Here is a 26,029-nt window from a genome sequence, read left to right on the forward strand (position 1 = left end):
AATGAGAATAACATCCTTGGGGACCTTCAGGATCAGTTTACTCTGAAAATGCTCAGCCTCACAAAGGGTCAGAGTCACAAGGTAAATGAAAATGGCTGGGAGGGGACTTTGATGGCCGAAACACTGTAACTGTAGAGGACTTGAAAGAAAATTGTATTTTTTAAAAAGGAGAGGGGAGAGGGAGAAATACTGAGGGGGTGGGAGACAGCAGGAAGTGACTTGAAGGGGGGTGGAAGCAATTGAAAAATGGTAATCTAGAGAAACTTTTCGTGCTATTTTTTTTCATATTTATGATTCAAAATTTTGCCACTTAGAACAAAATTGGTCAGCGGTGCCAGTGAGAAAGTTAGAAATGCTTTTCTGCATGACAAGACTTTCTTGGTGTGTGGCTTTTTTTGGAGGGGGGGGGGACACGGACACAAAATGCATGATCTATTACTGAAGATTGGCTGGCTGAGGAGCTATAGGATTCAGCCAAAGCCTCACTATGATGGTGGGATGCCAGAGACAACTGCCACAATGGCGCATGACACTGACAGCATGCCCCAATTCTGCCAGTGGAACATTTCCCCAGCAGAGCCATTCTAAGCCAGTTCGGTAATGTCAGAGGAATAGCTGAAAGAAGCCAGGTGGGGGTACAAGAAAAGATGCTGTAGGGGGGCAGATGCATATTTGGAAACCCTGGCTGCCCATCTCTGCTGTAAAGCAGTGATAGTAGGGCAGGTCAGTGGGCAGGATGGTTTGCTTAACCCCTGCCCACCTGCTGCTTCCTCCCTGCAGGGCAAAACATCAGGGCTAAAAAGAAAATGTGGTGAATGCATGAAGGATTAAGCACCCCAGCTCCTACTCACTATCCACCACCTGAAAATTCCTGCCCACAGTTCATACTGGGGAAGACTGCTCAGGCTACCCAGATGTATGCTGGTAGCTTTGGTATGAATCCTGTTTGGCTCTGCTGTTTGTCTGATGGAAACTGGAAGAAGGTTCACCAATAAACTATATGTGGTGTGTGTGTGTGTGTGTGTGTGTGTGTGTGTGTGTGACACATATGGTGCACATATTTCCCCTTGATAGCGGAAGCATCTTAGAAGTGTTTTGGGGGCACAGAAATTCTATACTGGTCTCCTTATCATAGACACACATACACACAAAAATCCAGGACTTGCCAGCATGACACATAACTCTTAGTACATATGGTGGCAAGTGTATGGTCAATGGAGCTGCAATATTATTCAGATGCTATGGAAGTAAGAGACACAATGGTTCTATCTTCTAAAAAACCCAACTCTTCATCTTTATTTTCACCAAAAACACAGCAACACAGACAGGAAATAATAAATAAGCAAAAGGGTTTGTCGAGGACATCAATTGGGTGTGGGGAAATAAAACCAGTTTGAAAAGCTTTATCACACCATGCATTGCACAGATCAGCCTTCTTCAACCAGGTATTGTTTGGTAGTTTTGGACTACAACTCTCATCAGCCCCAGCTAGCATGCCGATGGGAGTTGTAGTCCAAAACCTCTGAAGGGTGCCTGGTTGGGGGAGGGTGGCACAGATGAAACCTTCATATTTCTGAATGAGACCAGATTCACTAAATAATTCTCATGGGGAGTCATAGTGACCGGCCAAATGCTCATTTTTGCCCATGGGATTCATAAATTTAAGACAAAAGCAAGTGTCCAGTTTTGACCTGGTAATTCTATTACTCACAGTTAGCTCCTATGTCCATTGAAGGAAATGTTACTGTTTACTTCAGCTGCTTTGAAGTGTAGCATGCCTTTTATCTAGGCAGCAATACGTAGACAGATTTGCTCTCCTTATGAGGAAGGAAGTAAAATATGATACAACAGAATATCAGTGACAATATGGCAACATTTCCTTCCATCTCATGTTGGTGGTCACATTACTGGGGCCAAAGGATTTCCACTTTTACATGTTGCATCCAGGAGATGATAGTATTAATAATTACAGTAAGTCCAATCCATCAAATCTTGTCAGTGTTCACATCCCGTAATATCAGGCAAAAGACTCCTGTGTTTTCTGAGCAATCAAATAATAAGTCACTATGAGATATGAAGAGCTGCTTCAGATGTCACAACCTGAAGATATGAGACTCCCACCATATAGGCACATGTTGCAGCAAGCTGTGTCCGGTCAGAAATTCCCTTCAGTGTGTCCTTGTTTCAATACAGTCAGAGTACTGTGGATACATCAATGGACTAAAGAACCAGCACTGGTTCTTTAGAGGTTTAGGTTTGAATATTGGGCACTATCTCTGTTGTCTTTACAGTACCTGCTAAAGACTTTCTTCTTCCAATAAGCCATCTATAAACTATGGAGAAACCAGCAATGTGCACACAGTGTTTTAAAATGATGCCATGGCTAATACAGCTTGGTGAAAGAACCGACATTGACTGATTGTTGACATAGCTTGTAGGTGGCTCCATGGACCATGGAGAACAGCTCCCAGTACTAGTTAAGATGGGTTATCAGGCCACCTCTGTATAACACAGCTTCTTGCATCTTCGATCACCACCTTTGTTGTTGTTTAGTCGTTTAGTTGTGTCCGACTCTTCGTGACCCCATGGACCAGAGCACGCCAGGCACTCCTGTCTTCCACTGCCTCCTGCAGTTTGGTCAAACTCATGCTGGTAGCTTCGCGAACACTATCCAACCATCTCGTCCTCTGTCGTCCCCTTCTCCTTGTGCCCTCCATCTTTCCCGACATCAGGGTCTTTTCCAGGGAGTCTTCTCTTCTCATGAGGTGGCCAAAGTATTGGACCCTCAGCTTCACGATTTGTCCTTCCAGTGAGCACTCAGGGCTGATTTCCTTAAGAAGGAGAGGTTTGATCTTCTTGCAGTCCATGGGACTCTCAAGAGTCTCCTCCAACACCATCATAATACCTCTGCTGGATCAGGCTAGTGGCCCATGTAGCACAGCATCCTATACCCACAGTGGTCAGCCAGATGTCCATTAGAAGACAGTACTTTCCTTCAGTTTTCAGAACAGATATTAACAAGCCTGTAGTGTCTACGAGTAGTTCAACTGTGGCTTGCTTTGTTACATTTTAACTTGAATGAAAATTCCTATGCAGAAATTATATTATGTGAAACAAAGATATTTGGTGCTCTTGTTAATTTACACACACACACACACACACACACACACACACATATATATATAGGACAGACTCCCAAATTTGAAGGAGGTTATTGTACACCAGAATAACAGGTCTTCCCTGGATCTATATAGGATTGGGCCTAGTTTGCTTTAGAATCAGGTCTGACCTCAAATGGATGCATTTCAACATCCCAGAGCTTTCCTCACTGCATCATTGGCATTCAGGGATGCAAGGAACTATGAAAAATGTAGCCTCCATGATGCCGAATATCCCCAGAAACTCAGGGGCATGCATGGTAAGACCCTGCTGGCCATGGATGTCATGGTGCATGCACTTAACAGCTTTTAGGATCAAATGGAAGCCTTGCATAGCTACAAATGTACTTGACTCAGTCTGTGCATAGCTAAAGGGGCAACAGATAGGTCTGATGTTGGGCTACAGCAGTAGAGGCCCAAATAATAGCAGATACCATTCAGAAATAAGTGCAAAGCCTAGACTCTGTTCTTCAATCTGGTTCTTCTGAATTATTTCTGCTGTGAACTGGCATTTGTCCATCTAGCATTTGCCAGCACCTCTAACATCGCCATCATCACCATGAGTGGGCAGGCAAACCAGCAGTTTGCCCATGAACAAATTAAGCGGGTGGCTCATCAAGACCAGGCTGACTGGGGATCCTCAAACCCTGAAGCCAGATGTGGCTTCACATCTGTCAGTACAGTGGTACCTCGGGTTACAGACACTTCAGGTTACAGACTCCAATAACCCAGAAATAGTACCTCGGATTAAGAACTTTGCTTCAGGATGAGAATAGAAATTGTGCTCTGGCGGTGCAGCGGCAGTAGGAGGCCCCATTAGCTAAAGTGGTTAAGAACAGTTTCAGGTTAAGAATGGACCTCCAGAACAAATTAAGTTCTTAACCCGAGGTACCACTGTAATAGGAACACACAGAAGTATAATAGTGCTTAGAAGAAAGTGAGGCAAAAGACAGCATCCTTTGGTTCACATACAATCAGCTGAATAAAGTGGAAGGTGAAATGTTTTTCTAAAATAATTTAATATATCTGGTTTGTTAGTCATTGCAATATATAGTTAGTTAGATAGATAGATAAATTAAAAAAACTAAAAAAATGGCATCAATGAGGTATTTATTTCAATTCTGTGGACCCAACACAGCCACCAGTATTTATTTTTATTAGTAGGCTTGAGATGGTAAATGTAATTCATTAATGAGCAAACTCTGGTTTATTAAAAAAAATGGTAGCTGTGAGTTCAGGTCCTGTGGGTAATTAGTGCTGGATGCAAGTGGGTATGTTTCTCCTAGTGATATCGGTAGATAATTTATTGACAAGGCAGGTATCCAAGATTTAAAATGTATGGTTAGTTTAGATCTGACAACCCAAGTGGTGTCAATAACAGTAGACAAACTGGCTTCTACAACAATCTTGGTTCTTTGGCTCAGCTGTATACCCAGGGTAGTGGGCTAAAACAGGTTATATTTCTTTTTCCAAGTGGCACCATATGTTTTGAATGCCAAGCAAACTTACACATGGAAGAAATAAGAAAAGCCTAACTTAGCTTATTGCCATAGTCAGCACAAACATATGTTTTAAAGTATTCATTTATGGCCTTACCTCCTATGATGATTTTCATATAGAATACTCTTTTGTGAGGTATCTCCCCCCCCCCGCCCCGAATCTTCTAGATTACCTGTCCTGTTCTTCCTGAGCTTTTTGACTGCTTTGCAAACCTTTGCAAATAGAGTTTTAAATTCTGTCCTTTTTGTTTGTTTTGGGACCTCTCGACAAAAATGTCTTGAGATCTGGGAGTCTGCTTTAATTTGATTGTTTAGAAGTCAGCAAACTGAGGGAAGTTTTCTTCTTCACAGTGTACACAAGTTCAGCCTTCAGAGGGCAGCCCAAGGCAGTCAGACAATCCTCACATACCTGGGCAGGCCAACATGTGTTTTCGCTGCAATTTGAGTAGCCCCTTGTTCAGAATATGCTGAAGCAAAAGCTGAAGTTTGAAGCACTCCTCATCTGTCATTGAACTGAAGAGAGCTGAGGCAGCCATATTTAATCAACACCGAAACCTCCTTCTGGGCGATGTTTTGTACTCTCTCCTGCAATATTTTATTCTAAGCCATTTCCCAGACGGCATTATTGATTCATGTCGTTGTCTTCCACATGGCACTGAGCACTTATGCAACATGATACCTAGCTGCCCGCTCGCTTTCTGGGCATGACTTCATAACAAAACAACAATAAAAAGCGAGATAACTATTGTGTAAGCTTTAACCAGGCTGAAAATCATGTGGAACACAATGCACAAATATGTATGTCTGTAGGTTGCATTCGTTTTCTAGATAACATTAAAATGGGGCATGCGACCAACGAATCCTGAACATCTAGAAAATGCCTAGGCAAATCTGGTGGGAGCTGAATGTCTGGGAGAGTGTAGAAGCCAAAATAGCTGTTGCAACTGATTTGGGGATTTGACCACATGTTTGTTGAATTGCCCCAGGTGTTATACATTGTGACACAACATAATTTGTGCCAGATCCCTGAGAAATGTGTTTAATAGTTAATAGTTTAATAGTTATTGTCTCAAGAGCTGTCTGAAGTCAAAGTAGAATTTTCCAGATTTTGCTCAGGCATACATAGGTTTGCCCATGTTTTTCAATTTTCTCATAACATATATAAATACTATATAGGAAAGATGACACCTTTGATTAATGCAAAGATCGTTCAGGACAGACAGGAAAACAGTTGTCCATGTGGGCACTGTGATCATCTGCAAGGGATTCTGATACAGCAGGGGTTATGTCGCCAGCCTTCATGTCATGTTTGCAGACAACTTTGTAGTGCAGAGTTGGTCTGCCAATGGGCCTGGTGCCTGAACCTAGCTCATCATAGAGCACATCCTTGGGGATCCTGCCATCTTCCATTCTGTGGACATGACTAAGCCATGCGAACATGGTGGGAATGTGGGCTTGGGAGAGCACATCTTTGTTTGAGACTCTGTCCTGCCATGTGATGCTCAAAATCTTCCTGATGGAAGGCACTGAGGTGTCACTGAGGCAGGTGTAAGTTGCCCATTACTCACTTCCATGAAGCAGCGTGTTCAACACACAGACCTGATAGACCTTCCTCTGAGTATTTGTTGTTCTCATCAAATACCCTTTTGGAGAGGCGAGCCATTGCTGTAGATGCCTTGCCAAAATGTTTGTCAAGCTCTGCATCAATGGAGAGGTTGCTGGTTATGGTGGAGCCCAGGGAGACAAAATCATCTGCCACCTTGAGTGTGGGGTCACCAATGCTGGTGCATGGAGTGTTGGCAATGTCCCGACCCAGAATGTCCTTCTTCTTCTTCATCAGGCTGGTGGTGAGGCTGAACTCCATACAGGCTTGGGCAAAACAGTTAATGAATCTCTTTAGGCAGCGGTTCTCAACCTGTGGGTCCCCAGATGTTGTTGGACTACAACTCCCATCATCCCTGAGCTCTGGCCTTGCTAGCTAGGGGTGATGGGAGTTGTCGTTCAACAACATCTGGGGACCCACAGGTTGAGAAAGGCTGCTCTAGAGGTTCCTTGGAATGTGCTGTCAAGGCTGTGTCATTTGCAAACATCTTCTCTCAGATAGTAACCTGCCACACTTTTGTCTTGGAGTGAAAACCTCCCAGGTTGTACAGACGCCTGTCACTTCTTGAATGGAATTACACATCATTGTTGTACTACAAACAGGACACCCTCCCAGAATATCTTGCAAAAATGCGCAGCTGAGATATTTTTTTCAATTATTTTTATTTATTTACATTGTTTCACAATATAGACTTCAAATAAAGCTGAAGCTTTTCTTGCAGCATTTTAAAACATTAGCCATGCTACAATGTAAAGTTTACAAAAACCAAACAAATCCAGCTTTTCATCTCTGGAAGAAAATCATTTTTACATATCTGTTTTCCCTCTGCATTATGAAGGCACTGAAATATTAGCCTGGCAACGAAATGTTTTTATAACTGTGAGAGTTTAATTCATGGAAGACAACCAAGTGTCCTTGAAAACACTTGAGAGGATGTGTGTCACACGCAATTTGCAGTTTTAGTGATTCCAGCAACTGGAAACGGAACAGCATACAGATTTTAAACACACACACACACACCAAGTAAAATAAGATACCAGCAGAAGTCTTTGCTGTTATAGCAAAGTAAAATGTATCTTTACTGTGCAGTAGAGAAGGATAAGTACTATAATCAAAATAAAATGCAGCAAATAAAATCCTAAAACAGGTGTCTATGAAGAAATCATACAAGGCAGCATCAATCAATAATCAGCCAGCTAACCAGTTAAACTTCATGGTTAATTACTAGCCCTGAGCACTCTCAAGGAGAGAGAAAAACCTCAGCAGGTTCCAGAAAACATTTTATTTTGAATAAATGTTCTATCCCAGTTTTTGGCAAGATATTTTAGGTTACCAGCCCCATCAGCCCCAGCCAGGAGCTTTTGCTGGCTGGGGCTAATAGGAGTTGTGGTTCAAAACATCTGGAAGGCATCAGGCTGGCATAGGCTGTTCTGTCCCAAGAATCTTGGGGTTTTCTCCCTTCTGCAGAACTGCTATCATGTGATTCCTTGTGTCCCTTTATCCTGGAATGCGAAGAAGTTAAAAGGTGTCTATATTTTAAAATTGCCAGCATGTGTGATGGCCATGGCTGGTGCTACCAGGAGCCCTTCTGAAGCAGTTTCCTCAAGTGGCACTCTGGGAGGGGTGGCAGATTTGAATCTGGGTGCTGTGCTTGCCTTCTTGCCTCCTGCAGGCTTGCTTGTGGTGGCAATGCCTTGTCCTCTTTCAGACAGTTCCCTTCTATCCTTCATTCAGGATAGCACTCATCTCACCCTTGCTTCTTCACCCCACTCCCTCTAAAAAATGCCTCCTCTTTCCATTCTGCCAACTGACACCTCTCTCACTTTTGCACTGCATTCCCCCAGAAGAACCATCAACTTTGTTGGGTGTTTTGGATGCTATTCTCTGTTGCACAAAAAATAGCTCTTTAGAGGTCCAAAAATTTTAATAGGTTAATTTTTGATAATTATGGTGCATTTTGGGGGAAAAATGTATGTAATGATTTTTAAAAGTGAAAGGAAAACACTTTGTCTCTTTCAGGCTATATAGCAGTAATTGAACCACGGTATCTAAAATGTCTTACCTTTTTGAAACTTTACCTTTATTGGTATATGTATAAGGTCCCACTCATTCAGGAAACCCAAATGGGGGCATGACAAAAAGAAAGAATGAAAAACAGGTGGGGGAAAGTGGGCAGAGGTGAGGTTAAAAAACCTTCTCTATATATTTGACTTTGGTCCATGTGAGCCTAACATGGTTTAGGAACAGGGCTGTAGCTAGTGGGTGGCAAGGTGGACCAGGGGCGCAGGTGAGGGAGGCGTGCAAAATCAGCTTAAAATATGTCCATAAATATGTCTATAAATAAAAATATCAATTATTGCCTCATAAGAAAAGGTTTTGAATAGAGGGTGAATTGAATGGTGGGGGGGGGGGGGTTGGAGGAGAGGCAGAAAGAAGAGCTAATTTGTCCATGGCAAGGGGGCGCAATCTGGACAGTTCTGCCAGGGGCACAAGATCACCTAGCTACTGTTCTGTTTAGGAAGCAGTGGTTCGTCTGCCACAGACCCTTCTTCCACCCTTCATAGAATGGTTCTGATTGTCTCTTCTATTCTCAGTACAAATTTATGGGAAATTACAGGACACATTGGCCTATACCAAGATCCTGAACACAAACAAAATATTGTGACATGAGTTATCTTGGGAACAGCAAAAGGCATGCTGCATGAAACTATTTGGAGAGGTTATAAATTAGGTTTTTAAGAAAAGAGGATTGCCTCATGTTCATGTTATTTTCCCTTGTTGAGATTGCATCAAATAAATCCAGCAAATTTCAGCAGAAATGCCGGATCAGAGAGTGAGTGACAGAGAAAGATGCCAAAGGGGTAAAAAGAGCCAGATGAAAAATACACAAATTGGAAGAAAATAAAATAATTCATAGGTTGCCGCTCATGTTATTATGCAGACTACACTTGTTCCTCTTCTGAGTTAGGAGTTCTCCATGCATGGCTCCACAGTTTGCCATAGGCAGCTGAGAGCTATTAATGGACCACAACATCTGTTTCAGCAACAGTGGTTCCTTGGTTAATGAAACTAATTAAAAAGAAATCCAGAATAAAATCTCACGACCTATCCCGCATATCTCTGTATAAATATGGCAACAGTTGAGATAATGATAAAATTCATATGGCTAAAATTATGCACACACTATCATGGGGGATATTAAAACCTCCTTTGGACTATTCTTTAGCACTCTGATAAAATGCTGAAATGAGTTAATTCTTAAGAACTTCCCCTCTCCTCCCTCCATATGTGCCCTGCACCCTTCCCAAATCTGCTCTGGAGGGGGGGGGGGTTGGAAAACCGGAAGAGATGGGGGGCAGAAGGAGGAGATGAGGGTAAGTTCTGTTGCATAAATAGAAATGTGTGCACCATTGGGATGAGTTAGTTAGATAGCACCCCATATCTTACACAACTTAAACATGCACACATAAGACAGTCATCCGTTAGCTAAAGAAAAACCCAAGGTTTTCAGAAGTATGAAAAACATTGGGGAGGAAAACCTGAATGAGACCCCCCCCCCCATAAGCCCAAGGAGGACTGAGCGTGCTCAGTAGGCATGGCATACTGACTCATTATTGGGGATGGGGGAGAGACAAAACCCAGGTAGAAGCAGAACTTGAATGGATTTTCCTGAAAGAAGGCACAGCTGCTTGACTAGAAGACTGAGCAGCAGCATCCCAAAGTGCAATGTTTGTTGCCAGGCCCCACTGGTTCCCTCTTTTTCTGATGTTCATTCAGTGAGGGCCATTGCTTGTGATGTCAACATGGCACCGTCCATGCGCAAAAGAGAGATTTCCGCAGGCTTGAGGCAACCTCAAAGTTTTCAGAAGTACATGGTCTTTGGAGGAATCACCTGCCACCACCCCTAAAAACAAATGTGGAATGGGCATGCTTGGTAGCTAGAGATTGTTGATTTGACTGTTGGAGGGGGGAAGCAGAAAACCAGGTGGGATGGAAGGGCTGGAATCCAAAGCAAGAAGTACTTCATAATGCAACATTTTGGACGTTCACTTCAATAGAGGATGTAGCCATGCATGCAGTCTCTTTGATACTCCTTCATTATGTTGATTGCAGAGCCCGTATGTCAGGCATAGGCAACCTCGGCCCTTCAGATGTTTTGGGACTACAATTCCCATCATCCATGACCACTTGTCCTGTTAGCTAGGGATCATGGGAGTGTAGTCTCAAAATATCTAGAGGGCCAAGGTTGTCTATGCCTGCCGTATGTGCAGGAATACATATACAAATCACTTGTGTGCCTTTGTTCCATTTACAACAAAAAATATAGATACTTGTGGCATGTTTAACACCAGCACATTTATCATGACAAGGTTTCTTGGCCTATTCAACAGATTTAATATGGCACCGATTTTTCTGGACCAGAGGCCACTCATCAGATGCATGATCAAGCAGGCTTTGACCTCCAAAAGCTGAATCCATAATAAAAATGTTAGGCTTTAAAGTGCTATGTGTTTCTTCGTTGTTTTTGTTACTGCAGATTAACCTGGATGCCCCTCTGGAAGTGGCTTTGCTTTAGTGGCTCTGTATTCAGAGCACATGACTGGTACTAAGGGATAAGGCAACATAGGTTGCACCTAGCATGATAAGAAATTATCCAAAGAACCTGCCCGGGCACAGCATGCTTTTCCTTGCAAGATGTTTTCTATTCCACTGGACTCCCTGCTCAGTGCTGGAGATGGGCTGGGCCTGAATTCTATGCCACAGCATTCCAAAGACAAACAAGGAAACGGGTAACTGTACCCTTGGCTGGAAAATGTGGAGGCTGGGTGTGTGGTGCCCAAATGAATTACTCAAAAATGATTGCCTGGGACTGGGCCAAGTATTATCTCACCAGGCTTCAGCACTCACTGCAGTGGCATGACAGGGACAAACTACAGTAACCTGAGAAAGAGATAAGAGTCTGAGAGTAGTGAGAATGCTTTTAAGCTGTGCAGTAGGTGTTGGGTCTCTGCTTTGTTCTTGCTTCCCAAACCAGAAGAAGAAAATCAACCTGCTTGTGCAATCTTGTGATAAATTAGATCAGCGTTCAGGCAATTTCTTCACCGGCAATGCTTTTGAAAACGAGGCTGTGATTAATGCAATGAGATTTTTAAGCCTGCCCAGTGGCAAAGGTTCTGAGCAGGGAAGATATGGAAGCAGCATGGCAGGTGTTGCTGAGACCCAGTCATTCTATCTACCCATTTCACCCTTTCCATGTAGCAGCAGAGAAAACGGAGTGTGACTCCTGCTTCGCTTACTTTGGCTTGGCAAGCACTACTAGGAAGGCCAAAAGGAATCTGAGAGAGTCGCATGCCACTCCCTTTACTCCATTTGGGAAAGTTCCCAGCGGCCTCTGTATTGTCATAGCGCCCATGGAGCGATTTCCTTTTCACTGACGGGTGGATAGCGCCTTGTGGCTAAGTGAGAAGCAATGCTACTATGCAAGCTTCTTCTGTACCTGCTAGCTTTGCTCAGCTGGGTTTACACAATGATGCAGGACCATTGATGCATCATTCCCAATGAGAGGGGCACCCAATGGCAACTTACGGATCAAGCAATGACATTCTTGTGCTCTCTTTGGGCATCAAAAACACTAGATTCTTCTGCCTGGTGATGCCAGCATGCCCAAGCTGTTGGAATATCATTGCCAAAATGCTGGCACTGAAGCACTAAAGTATACCCAACCATTAATAAAACAGGTAAAATATGACTAATATGAGCCCATTCAACACACACACACACACACACACACACACACACACACACACACCCTTCCTCTTACCATATCTCAAGAAGAAGAAAACCTAACAAGTTCAGACTGTAGGGGAATGGAAGTATTTAACTTTAGAGACTGCCATCAAGAACATCTCTGGATGTGCTATTCACGTCCTGGTTTGGTTCACAGAAGACATTTTTCAAAAGGCTATTCAGTCTGAGAAACTGCAGTGCAATTGTTATGCATATGCCCTAAATCTTCCTCTGCCCACGCTCACCCATTGATTGAAATAATAATGACATTACTGCCACCCATTCTAAAGTTTGGACCTATGAGAGGTCAGCAAGCATACTGGACCATGAGGAATAAGCTTCCTTGGACATAGTTTGAACCAGTGCTTATGGAAGTCCCAGCAATAAAATGTATTCTTAATATTAAAGACTGTGTTTGCATATGAGAGCTCATTCCTGGATTGAGTGTGGTAAGAGCAGAAGGAAGAGTGTGCAGAGAACCTTCTATAGACTGATGAGTGTCTGGAACCAGTCTCTTATGTGCACAACTATCTCAGTCAACTCTTCTTGATGTAACATAGCAACTGGACCCCACTCAACTTTGCTGCTCCTCTCAGTACCACTGGCGCTTCTATTTTATGTAAGAGAATCTCTGCAGGCAGGAGCTTTTGCTTAAAGTGTTAATCTTCTGTCAATCCCTCGCTTGGGCCAGAATATTATTCAGGCAGCATTGAAGCTCCCCTACTGTCCTGTCTGGAATGTTCACATTTGAAGTGTAATATTACCTATGCAAGGCAGCCTACCAAAAGTCATTATTAACTTATCTAATTATGAAAATGGTATCTTCCATTCCGAGCCCTGGCTTTAAATTCTTCTTAAAAATAATAATAGAGTATTCTGTTGATTTCAGCAGCCCCTTATAAACTGCAGTTGCTGGGGAACAGAAGTGGGGATGTTGCCCTCATAGGCTGCTTGTGGGCTTCTCATAGGCATCTGGTTAGCCATGTGTGAGAACAGGATGTTGGACTAGATTAGTCTTTGGTCCGATCCAGCAGAGCTCTTCTTACATTCCTATGCATTGAGAAATACGGTAGAGATTATGCCACACCTCTGTTTTCCCCCTGCTTTCTCTGTGATGCTGATGACAGAGTGATACTACCATTGTGTGGGAAGAATCTGTAGCTGAAATGAATCTATCTGCTGCTGAAAATTCTTCTCAGAATTTTCCTCTGCCAAATCTTACTGTTGAATATTCTCTAGGTTGATACACCATCACCCACTGAGAATGTGCTGTAGAACATTCTCAGCATTCAGCTGCGGCTGTGCATTGCAGAAGAGAAGCAGTTGTGGTGAGGATTTGGGAAGGTTTCTTCACAATAGGCTCCTCCAGATGACCTGCTTATTGAACGTTCATCATCATTTGCTTGTACAAAGCTTACCTGGTGGCTTGATTATTTATTTATTTATTTATTTATTCATTCATTCATTTCACATAAATTACATACCACTTAATTATTAAAAAACCCCACCTCAAAGTGGTTTATATCCCCTCCTTACTGAGCATTCACTATGGTTTATTTGCAAGGCATTTATTAGATCGTGAACATTCATCCTGATTTGCTTGGAGGGTGTTTACACATCTTCCTGTTAGTGATTTTCTCACTGCACACTTTTCAAAGGCTTTTCCCATCACTTTCCAAACTGCAATAAGTCCATTTCTTTTTCAGTGTGGATTTACTGAACTAAGTTGACAGAGCCCTTTAAGCCACTTTAATTGCACAAACCTAAAGCTCTGGTATGCGCTCAAACCTTTCTCACAAAATAGTGACAGTTACTGGTTTTCCATTTGGGAGCCTCTGATCAGTTTCCAAATACCAAGGGCTGCTCAGAATATGGCTTATGAACCACTGGTATATTATATCTAATAGTATTTTATAGTTGATAGCATTAATTATATAATGTGCAGTGGTATATAGCACTGAACAGCATTTTGTAGGTAATATACAATGGGAAGCCATGGATATTTGACAGTATGTGACAGCTGACAGCTTATGAGATTTGACATTTGAAGCCCACAAAAATGACAGCTGTCTAGAGATGCCCAACTTCTTATTGTCAGGTAAAAATAGTTGCATTCAAGATGCAAGTTAAATTAGTGAGAGATACCCAACACACACAAATACACACACACAATCACAATTTAATTTGGCCATAAATATTTTCCAGAATGAAAATCAAATAGACACCTAAAAGCACAACCCCAAGCATGCCTACCAAGATGTCAGCTTATCTTAAATGCTCAGGTGGCATTGCCACCTAGCCACGGGCCTTGCCAGCCAGCTGGCAGCCAGCTGGGGAGGATGGCAGGCCTGTCTGCAGATTAGCTAATGGCAGGGAGATCTGGGTCTGGGGATTCCCCAGGGGGTGAGCCCAACCAACCAACCAATGGGCATAGTAAGTTACACTAAGTTCAGAGGGGCTTACTATAAGATAAGTCTATATAGGATTGCAACACACTTACCTGGGAGTAAGTCCCTTTTAACTCAGTAGGATTGCAGTTAAAGTAAAAGAGAGAATAATGGTATGATTTGCAAATATTCTCTCCAGAACCAGCCACAGCAATTATGCTTTGCTTCAGCGGACTGTTTCATTAAGTTACTTATGTTAGTTTCATAAATATTTAGAGCCTTTCAATATGTGTGTGTGCGTGCGTGCAAATTTATTAAAGAAAAAAAAATTGAGAAAATGAGAAAAACAACTTCCCCCCACAAACATATACTTAAATATAAATAAAGGAATCACAACTTTATTTCCCTTTGGGAATATAATGACAAATCTACCCTTTCTGTCTGGTGCTGTAGATTATAGTAGTGAAGAATGTATCCCTACAGGAATGCTAGCATTGTATCACACAATACGCATGGATACCACAGCCATTTCAAGCCACAGGGATTGCATCTGGATCTTCATTTTTTGTTCTTTCCCCCATTTTTCTGGAAACCAGAGTTCCAAAACAGAACTTATTTCACCCATAACCCTGGGACTTTAGGCAAACTGTGAGTCCCAAAACACAGTTTGCCCGAACTCTGTGTGTTATGGGTGTAATAAGTTCTGAATTTCCAATTGGAAGTGGACTTCCATTCCCTTGCCTTACATTCCCAGTTTCATAAGGACATGCCTTCCCTAACTTTAATGGGACTTATGCAGGCAGCGTTTCCTTCAGATTGTCCCTAATGTGGTTATTCAGAAATTTTCAGGATTTTTCTTTCTTTCTAGAGCTTTCATTTCATTTATATATAAAAAAAATTAATTCACTGTTGTTAAAAAGAAGAGGGGAATAAACCCCATCAGCTTAAGGCTATTTAATGCCGTTCCTTAATTTTTTTAAAAATAAAATGGGTGATTATCTTTAAGGGGGGGACCTTTGATTCACTGCTGCCCATTTATGTCCTTCCTTCATCCTTGGTGGCCCTCTGGTTTCTTAGACAAAGGGCCTCAATGTGCTATATATGCCTCCTCCTCTTAATGCGAACCAGCAGCCCAAATTACCTGTGTGACCTTTCCCATGAGCGTGAGGAGAAATCTCTCCTGGAGTGAGATAAAGAAATTAGGTCTTCATTCTTCCATGGTTTACTCCTAGGAATGCTTCTTGGCTGGACGCTAAGAATAAGCCAGTTATTGAAAAGGGGCGCTGGGAAGCTGACAAGCATGGCTAAGCCGAGTAGGGAAATTTGATGAGGAAATAAGATGCTTTGTAGATCAGTGTGTAGTGATTAGTCTTTTGAATGCTAGGATTATTATATAAGCAAAAAGAGAGGGGGTGCTTATTGTAACTGACAGCTTCCACTTATACAGGTATTCTTCCAACTAATGAGAAGCATAATGGACTATTTGTTTATAAATCTTAGCCCATAACCCCCCCCCCACCTTTTCCTCAGGCCAATTAAGTGGGCTGGAAAGCTTGAGACAATGATATTTCAAAGAAGAACCCACCCTCTGGCTGCCTCTCCCCAAATGCTGGAATCGCAGTAGTAGGACTAACAACAACTGCAGACAAATTAAAAACTCATTTCTTATTACTTGCATTCTTCTGTGATCACAGAATATAAAGAAGACACGTGGCATTTATAGTTCAAAAGAAAAGGCCTGAAGCCTGAGGGTAGATTTGCTTGTACCTTTAGCATAAATAACTTTTCTTCTTTCTTTCTTTCCTTTCTTTTGTATGTATAAGCACTCCAAAGAAAATCCTTCGCTGTAAACATCCATCAATTTAGGTCTATAACTAAGGGATGATCAACTAGAGAGCTGGAAACCGGCTTTGTACCCCAACTTGGTATGGAAGAATCTGTCAATTTTCAGTTCTCTCGGTTTCTCATTTTTCCAGTCAAAAACACAGTTCTCCACTCTTCTGCAGCAATTTGCATTAAAAAAAATCTTCATGAAAATTCTTCAGCACTTTAGTAAGAAGGTCTCTTAATTAACACATTTTTATACACAGTTTTTGACTAATGTAATATTTTTCCAAGCAATTTTGCTAATGTATTGTGTTTTGTATGCTATTCTAACAAATATATTCATTTCTATGCACAATTTCACCTAAGACGTGCATTTTTTGTGAACACTGGTCGATTGGCGAACGGCATCACAAAATTTGGATAAGTGTGAACTTCGAAGGAGGGCTGCGTTTCGGATCTCCTATTGTTTCGGGAAATGTGAATTTGACAGATTCAGCTTTGAATGAAAATGGTATCAAATTTCTCTCCCATCCGTAACCCCAACACACTTTATTTAGCCCCAATGGCCATACTAAATTTCAACTTAGGGTTATTAATTTTTTTACTCAGACTCATTCATTTGTAACAAGTACACCATACGCATGTCCCTGTGTGTAATGGTTCTAGGAGTTGCTCGTGCATAAGCAGGTGCCTATCTCCCCGGCTGGGTGCAAACACCTGGCTGGGTTGCCAAAGTGAACCTTTTCTCTCCGGACAGCCACTCACCCGTGGCTGACTCAATCGCTGGCAGAATCCGTCAGTGGGCGTTTCTTAAACTTCTTCCAGCAAAGAAGCTCTTTGACGCCTAGTCTCCTCCTACCCTCTCTGCGCGAAAGCCTTCTGCGCAAGGAGGGCGTGGGCAACGGAGGAGCCCTACTCTCCCCTCTGGTCCCAGACAAGGAGTCATGGGACCGCCTCGCTGCTTCCCCCATCTGCCCCCCTTCTCCACTGGTGCTACGCTGATTCTCTTCCCCAGAAGATGGGCTGCTTCTCCCGATCTCTCTGGAGCTCTCTGGAATCCCTCTGGCTTTTGCTCTCTCCCTCCGGCACTGATGGCAGTTCCCTGACATCCACCTCCCCCTCAGGACCCACCCCCCACCCCTGGCGCGATCTTCCGATACATCCTCCTCTCTCTCCTTGACCGACGATGCAGGGAATCCCCTGAAAGAACTGTCATCATCTTCTGAGGATTCAAAACCAGCCTCCCATCCTCTCGGATCTCTTCCAGCTGGTTGAACCTCCCAGTCTGATTCTTCTCCCTCGGACACCTCCCCTCCCTCCTCTTTGGAGGCAGGAAAACCCACAAAGTCCCCTTCGTCGTCTGTGGGTCCAAATTCTTCCTCCCAGAATCTAGCTAATGGTTTGGGCTTACCCGGGAACAAACCATGAAAATCTTCCACCAGATACCCGTCAGTGTTTGATTCAGCAGGGACCCAAGTGTTTTCAGACCTGGGTTCTCCCTCCCAGGCTACCAAGTACTCTACCTGGCGACCTTGCCACCTCGAATCAAGTATTTCCGTAGCTTCGTTACAGTGTTCCCTCTCCTCCCTCCCGTCCCGGAATTCCCGCCCCTCCCAGTAATGTGAAAGTGGGGACCTATGGAACACCGGGTGTATCTTCATGCTGTCAGGCAACTTGAGTTTAAATGCCACTGGGTTAACCTGCTGTATTACCTCAAAAGGCCCCAGCCGCCTAGGCTGCAACTTCTTGCACCCTCCCTTTAGGGGCAACCCTTGGGATGACAACCACACCCGGTCTCCCACCCGTATGGCCTCCCCCTCCCGACGGTGCCTGTCTGCCTGCCTCTTGTAAACTTCCTTGGCCCGCTCCAAGTTCAGCCTGAGTTGCTGGTGTAAGGCCTCCATTTCCTCCGCAAATTGCTCAGCCGCAGGTACACTCCATCCTTCCTCCCCCCGCCCCAGGAAGGCCCTGGGGTGACACCCGTAATTGGCCATGAAAGGGCTCATTCCCGTGGACACGTGTTCAGCGTTATTGTACGCAAATTCAGCCAGAGCTAATTTCTCTACCCAATCGTTCTGCCTCTCGCTGACATAGCAGCGTAGGTACTGCTGGAGTATACCGTTCGCTCTTTCGGCTTGTCCGTTGGTTTCTGGGTGCCTCGCCGTCGAGAAGCTCACCTCGACCTGCAGCAAGCTCATGAGTCTCCACCAGAACCGGGAGGTAAATTGTTTCCCGCGATCTGAGATTACCCTCAATGGGGTCCCATGCAGTCTAAAAATGTGGTCCACAAACAGCCTGGCTGTCTCCTCTGCCGATACTGCATGCGAACAAGCTACGAAATGGCACATTTTAGTCAGTAGATCGACCACTACCATGACCGCTGTCTTTCCCCTTGACTTGGGCAGATCTGTCATAAAATCAATGGACACCACCTCCCAGGGCCTTTCCGGTGTAGGTAAGGGTTCCAGTAGCCCTGTGGGGGCAGTCCTTTCCCCCTTTGCCCTCTGGCATTGGTCGCACCCTCGTACATATTCTCGTATGTCTTCCTGCACCTTTGGCCACCAGAACTGCCTGGTGACAAGTAGCATGGTCTTGTGCTGTTCAAAGTGCCCAGCTGTTGGGTTGTCATGGAGTTGTCTAAGTACCTTCCCCCTCAAAGTCTCCCCTGGTACATACAGCGCCCCCTTATAGTACAGTAGCCCTTCCTTTTCCTCAAACCCTCCATTGTCTTCCTTTCCGTCCCTGAGTTCCCTGATTTTTGTCTGAGCAAACTCATCGTCTCTGGTGAGCCTGCCAGTTCTCGTTTCCCAACCAACGCTTCCCCACACACCCACCGGTCCTCGGGGAACACGTGCCTGGTCTCTAGTGGCCCCTCTCCTTCCATGTACTCTGGTTTCCGGGAGAGAGCATCTGCCCTTACGTTTTCCTCTCCTGGCACGTATCGGATCTCGAAGAAAAACTTGGCAAACTCCTGGGACCATCTGATCTGTCTCTGGTTGAGCACTCACGCGGTCCGCCAGTATTCCAAGTTCTTGTGGTCAGTTCGGACCTGGATCTTGTGCCGCGCCCCTATCAATAGATGTCTTGATTGCCAAAATGCCGCATAGATCGCAAGCAGTTCTCGGTCATACACCATATAGTTTTGCTCCGACTTGCTCAGCTTCCTAGAGAAAAAGGCACACGGTCGCCAGTTCTCCTTGGACCCGGGTTGCAAAAGTACCGCTCCAATCACGCGGTCGGACGCGTCCGTCTCCAGTCTCATGGGCTTCTCCGGATCCACGTGCAGGAGCTGCTCTTCCAAGGTGAACGCCTTCTTCAGTTTTTCAAAGGATTGCTGCGCATCCTCTGTCCATGCGAACTTCTTTTTGCTACTAAGACAATCCGTTATGGGCGCTGTCAAGTGAGCGAAGTTCTTTATGAACTTCCTGTAGAAGTTGCTGAAGCCTAGGAACCTCTGCACATCCTTTCTTTTTTGGGGGGCCTTCCATTCCAGCACTGCCTTCACCTTGCCTGGATCCATGGCCAGTCCTTTGTCTGACAACCTGTACCCCAGGAACTCGACCTCCCTGGCATGGAATTGGCATTTTTCCAGCTTGACCCACAACTGATGCTTCTTCAGTCTCTGTAGCACCTCCCTGACGTCTCTGACGTGTTGCGTTTCATTGTCCGAATAGATTAAGACGTCATCCAAAAAGGCTACACAGTTCTTGTACAGCAGGGACCCCAACACATGGTGCATGAAGGCTTGAAAGCAGGCGGACCCCGACTGTAATCCAAATGGCATAACTAAGTACTCAAAAGCCCCCAGGGGGGTGAACATGGTCGTTTTCCATTCGTCCCCCTCCCTTATCCTAATCAGATTGTATGCCCCCCTGAGGTCCAGCTTGGTAAAAATCTTCCCCTGCCTCACTTCCGGGGTGGCGCCATCGGTAATGGCGGACTCCCTCTGATCCGGAGGGACTGGCTCTACGGAAATCGGGTCTGTTCCGCTACGGCGAAGCGGGGACCCTTTAAAAAATCACAGGCGGGTGAAGCCTGTGACCGTGGGACTCGGCGGACACCTTTCGCGCCCCCCCCCCCCAATTTGCAAAGGAACCCAGTTACGGGCTCCGGAGCGAAGCGGGGCAAGTGGCGCGGTGCTGAGAGTCAACTGCTTCTTCTGTGGAGCGAAGCCGCACAGCCGTTACCGGAGAGCGCTACCTTTTTCCTGTGACAATCTGGCTACAAAAACAACTACCCGTGAGTAGGTTAAATTTGGACAATTGGACTCTAAACAACGACCCGTGAGTAGAAAGGAAAATTGGACTAAGAAATTCCTTTTAATTTGGCACTGAAGCGGGAAGGTCTAAACAGGAAGTCAGCCTTCCACTTTTTGTAGAAAGATTAAAGCAAAGACATGGCAAGCTAGAGTTTAGAAAACCGTTTGTAAAGGATCAACTTTCATCATCTAAAATTACTGAACCCCCTTTGGAAGCAGGAGAAGAGGGGGGGATTTTTTCTGGACTGTTTAAACCTGCAGAAGAGTGTGTAAAGAAAAGCAATTTTCCACCGTCTTGAACCTGGGAGCGGGGTGTCAGGACAGACGTTTTCGGAGTTCATTGACTATAGACAAACGTTTTTGACAGACAGTTAAAAGAAGAGAAACATAGTGATTCCATTGTTCTCCTTCGCAGTTAAAAGGAACAAAATATTGACAAAATATCTGAAAAAGGAAACTTTGTTGTTAGATCTGCTTTATAAAAAAGAGAGAGAAAGATGGATACAAATAGAAGTTCTTCCCCTAGAGGGAGCTTGTGAAACTGTTATTAAATCTGAACTGGGGAGCTTTGCAGCTGCAATAGATTAAGATCGTGGGATCAGACTTTGACCTTGCACAACAATGTACTCGTAGGCTCTGGTGCGTGCTTTCTGCAAGACAAGTGCTTTATTGGAACAGTTACATGAGAAGACAGATTTGATGACTGTTGCGATCAGAAATTTTGGACAGGTAGTGGGTATCTATATAGAACCCACTCAGGAATCAATTCAGGAGTGTGCTCTGTCAGATCAGATGAGGGAGGAGGTTGTGGCTGGACCCCAGGAGGCAGAGACAGAGGGAACTGTGGCCCAGCAGGAACATGAGTTGTTGGACCTGACGAATGAACCTGGAAAAAGCCAGATTTGGAGAGATAGAGTCTTGTTTGGCTTGGAGATGGGGGGCTGGATAGACCCCCCCCCCCATGCAGGGATGTTTTTACTTTTCAAGTCTGGCGTTGGGCCGGGAGGAGTTTGGAGTTGTGGGGGTCCTCAACTTTGGAGGGACCTTGAAACATGCTTTTAAATACCACATGGAGTTCAGTGTGGACTATGGAAAAGGGGCTGATCTGTCGAGAAGGGACAAAAATATTGTCAAGCTGGAGTCTTCATGAGTGAAAGGAGCAGAAGACAAAGTAAAGTACAGGTATAAATATGAAGAAGATCTGCGGAAGGGACATGGAAGAGACTTAAGGGCCTCGGACATAAGGTTACCAGGTTAATGAACTAGATGGATGAGATAGAAAGGACTGACAAAACCCAAGACCAGGAGGAAGAGACGTTGGATGAAGATTGGAAGAAAGTTTTAAAAAATTCTACTTAGGAATGTTTTCTAAAATTAATGAGTATTAGAAAAATGTTGGAATGAAATTATTTGGCTTTAGCAGAAATGTTAAAAAGAACTATGTAAGAATATGCTATGGCTATGAGAAATTGGTATAAATAAGATTTAAGTTTTAAGTTTTAGGGTTCTTTATGGTAAGATAAGGTTAAAATAGATTAAGGTAATTTAATGACAGAATATTATGAAAAATGGAAAGGATTTGCTGTGACAATCAACAGCTAGAATACAAAAAAAGGGAGGTGTGAGGAGGTCGATGAAATAAGGTAATGACAGTTAAGGATTTGGGAATATTGGATCTGTTTTTAAATCTTTGTGGCTTATTTTTGTTTTCTGATTTTGATGTGCTATGTGTTTTGTTTTTGCTTTTTGCTTTTGACTTTTATCGATTTGTATTGTTTAATTGCTATTTGTTTCTTGTTTTTTCCTTCTTTTTCTCTTTTTTTTTGTAATTTTAAAATTCTCAATAAACATCATTTTAAAAAAAAATCTTCCCCTGCCTCACACGTGTCAAAATATCGTCAATCCTGGGCATTGGGAAAGTCACGGGTTCTGACACCAGGTTTACGGCCCTGTAATCCACGACTAATCTGGGCTGATTAGTCTCTTTTTTGTCCACAAAGAACACTGGACTGCCTCCCACCGCCTTTGATTCCCTTATGAAACCTCTCTTCAGGTTCTTGTCAATAAACTGCCTCAACTCCTGCATCTCCCGGTCGGACATGGCATACAGCTTACCCACCGGTAACTGAGCCCCTGGAAGCAGGTTGATTTGGCAGTCAAATGGCCTGTGGGGGGGCAGTCTGTCTGCCTCCCTCTCGCTGAAGACCTCCTTCAAATCTGCATATTGTGGTGGCACCTGCCCTTTTTCCTCCAGGGCCACCCCAGCCACCCTGGCCACAGTTATTCTTGGTTCCTTCCCTCCCAGACAGTGTTCTAAGCAGTAAGCTGACCCAAAGGTGAGCGACCGCTGATGCCATGACACCACTGGGTCATGTATTGTCAGCCAGCTCATTCCCAGTATTATTGGGGGTCCTGCCAGCGTGGCCACGTGAAAGGCAATGGTTTCTGTGTGCCTGGAAACACTCATCCGCATTGGCGGTGTCTGGTGTGTCACTTCCCCTCCCAGTAGTTCCCTGCCATCAGTGGTGGTCACCTGCAAGGGAAAATCTAGTGGCAACAGGTGGAGCTGGTGCTCCAGAGCGAAGTCTCTGCTGAAGAAATTACACGAGCTGCCAGAATCCAGCAGCCCCTCCACTTTGACTGGGTGCCCATTTGGGAGTTCTAGCACCACTTCAATGGCTATAGCTGCCTTGGGAGGGTCAGGCTGGGGCACTTCTATTGGTTGCTGGCCTGGCTGCTGCCCCTGCTGGTTGACAGCCAGGCTTTCTCATTTCCCTGCACCGGCCCTTCCTCCCCCTTCTCGTCGTGGCCTGCAGGGACTGACGGATTGCTGTAATGGTTCTAGGGGTTGCTCGTGCGTAAGCAGGTGCCTATCTCCCCGGCTGGGTGCAAACACCTGGCTGGGTTGCCAAAGTGAACCTTTTCTGTCCGGACAGCCACTCACCGGTGGCTGACTCAATCGCTGGCAGAATCCGTCAGAGGGCGTTTCTTAAACTTCTTCCAGCAAAGAAGCTCTTTGATGCCTAGTCTCCTCCTACTCTCTCTGCGCGAAAGCCTTCTGCGCAAGGAGGGCGTGGGCAACGGAGGAGCCCTACTCTCCCCGCTGGTCCCAGGCAAGGAGTCATGGGACCGCCTCACCGCTTCCCCCATCTGCCCCCCTTCTCCACTGGTGCTACGCTGATTCTCTTCCCCAGAAGATGGGCTGCTTCTCCCGATCTCTGGACGCTCTCTGGAATCCCTCTGGCTTTTGCTCTCTCCCTCCGACACTGATGGCAGTTACCTGACACTGTGCTTCCATCTTCTGCTGATTTGCCTCTTAAGGAGAAGATCTTTCAGGAAGTGCATTCATTTCCATTAGAGCTGTGCTAAATATTATCTGGTGTTGATTTTTGGCTATAGTACTAGCGCGTAGGACATTTAAGGGGGGGTGTTAATTTAGCTTACATTTAAAGGCAAATCTTATCACACTGGCACTTTCTGAAACAATATTTGAACCAAAACACACCCATTCTTTGCAAACCATATTTCTCTAAATTTCGCAATGCAGTTCTCCAGCCAACTAATGTGTACAAAAATGCACATACTAGGGGAAATACGCACATGGGGAAATATGACAGGAGCGAGCCAACAGCAAATCACACCAAGCAAACTGGAGCTAACTCTTTATTAGCAAATACAGTCATACCTCGGGTAAATATGCTTCGGGGTGAATATTTTCGGTGACCCGGAAGTAACAGAGCACGTTACTTCCAGGTTTCTCCGCTGACGCATGCACAGATGATGCTCAAAATGACATCACACGCATGCTCAGAAGCGGCGAATAGTGACCCACGCACACGCAGACACGGGTTGCATTCGCTTCAGGATGCGATCGGGGCTCTGGAACGGATCCCATTCACATCCAGAGGTACCACTGTAGGATCTGCACAAGAGTGTCAAGCCTAATGAGCACAACTCAGGTCTTGCCCCCATGGATCAGTTGCTGAGACTAAAGATCCCACATCCCCATAGCCTTCTTTGTCTCCTCCTCTCCAGGCTTTTCTCCAAGCAATCAGACTGTGTTTGCATGCCTGTCTTTTTTGCTCCTGCTTCATGTGTCTCCTGGTTCTGGGAAAGGAGCTTGTCACAGCAGGAGGAGGAGACACCTGTGCCTCTTCACAAGTCTGACCCATCTCTGCCTCTCAGCTTCCCTCCCCTCCTGCTTCTGTTTCTGCCTCTGTTTCTGGACTTCGGTCTGCACAGACTCTCCCCACTCACTAAGCCCTGTTACCCCTTTAGCTTCCAACACCACCTGTTCCCAGTCTTCTCCCTCTAACCACTCAACGTTGTCCCTAGGTTCTGAGCCTTCCTCCCTTGGGGGTTCCCCAGCTGGTGTCTCCCACAATTCCTTCGTATGCAACAGGTCCATGATGTACTATTATTTTTAGAAAACACTCACCATGAATGCCTCCCATGTTCTTTTATAACGGCTTTGCCGCCCACTTGAGAGGTGCCAGAACTGAGTTCGGGTGAGTTCTGGCTGAAAAAAAAAAGCCCTGATGGCATTATTGGTGCAAAATGCGTTATTTCAGGGGAAACTGCTTTGGAACACTGTGATAGGAATTTGCACTAAAATGTGGAGATTTGAACATTTTGTACTATGTCTTAAAGAAGTTCACAAGGATCAAATTTCAGAATTTTTGATGTAGAATGAAGATTCGAAAAGACCTAAGGCCTAAACAAAGCATCTGCTAAGGAAGACTGTTGCTTTGGTGCCGCTTGCCAAGTCAACCAGGAGTGTTTTTGTTAACTTTGGAGTTTAACTAGCAGAAACTACTATTACAGACAGCTTGTATGTCCTAAAGTTACATTTCTTTTTTCTATTAAAGTGCAGTCAAATATGTGTCCAATACTGCATTCATCTGGCTTCTGTAACTCTCGTGTGCTTTCAGCATTGTTATATTTTCTCCAAAGATTGAAGCTTTATTTTGGCCCTAAGAGATGTTGTGTTGTTCATAGGATTCCTAATTCTGTGTTGTTGTTTTTATTTCAGCACATGATGCCAAAGAACTGAATACAAACCCACAGGCTGTTTGGTTTTCACACATGGACTCAAATCTGTTTGTGCTTAGACCAATCTACAATGAAAAATAAAATCTGTGTTGCTTAACATATGCATCAGATTCATCTTTTGTATTTAAGCCACAAGAATACATTTCCACAAGTGACAGAGATAGTGCAAGAAGAGGGGATTGTTTAGTATCACACGTGAAAATGATCACTGGTTTCTTCAGACACGCTGCCTCGTAGGACAGCAGCCTGCAGCCCCACACAAAGGAAATTCAATCCGCTCAACAGCTAATTAAAAAAGCATTACCTTTCCCCAGCGCTGACCTCCAGCAGTGAAAAGGATAAAGATGGGTATCTGTCAATCATGTTTACCTAACAAACTCTGGCACAATATTGTGATGAACAGACAGATCTAAAAAAGGATGGATGATATCGCTCAGAACTCCAAGGTACTCTTAATA

The 26,029-nt window shown here is 44.4% G+C and overlaps 1 long non-coding RNA gene across 1 annotated transcript; it reads left to right on the plus strand.

Moving 5' to 3' along the window:
- On the plus strand, nucleotides 1-25,666 carry LOC308474420. The gene is made up of 2 exons (XR_013984715.1): nucleotides 1-81; nucleotides 25,552-25,666. It is a non-coding gene; the product is annotated as an uncharacterized lncRNA (long non-coding RNA).
- The last annotated feature ends 363 nt before the right edge of the window (nucleotides 25,667-26,029 follow it).

Source organism: Podarcis pityusensis (assembly GCF_964106645.2).
Source record: "Podarcis pityusensis genome assembly, chromosome: 3".
NCBI lineage: Eukaryota > Metazoa > Chordata > Lepidosauria > Squamata > Lacertidae > Podarcis > Podarcis pityusensis.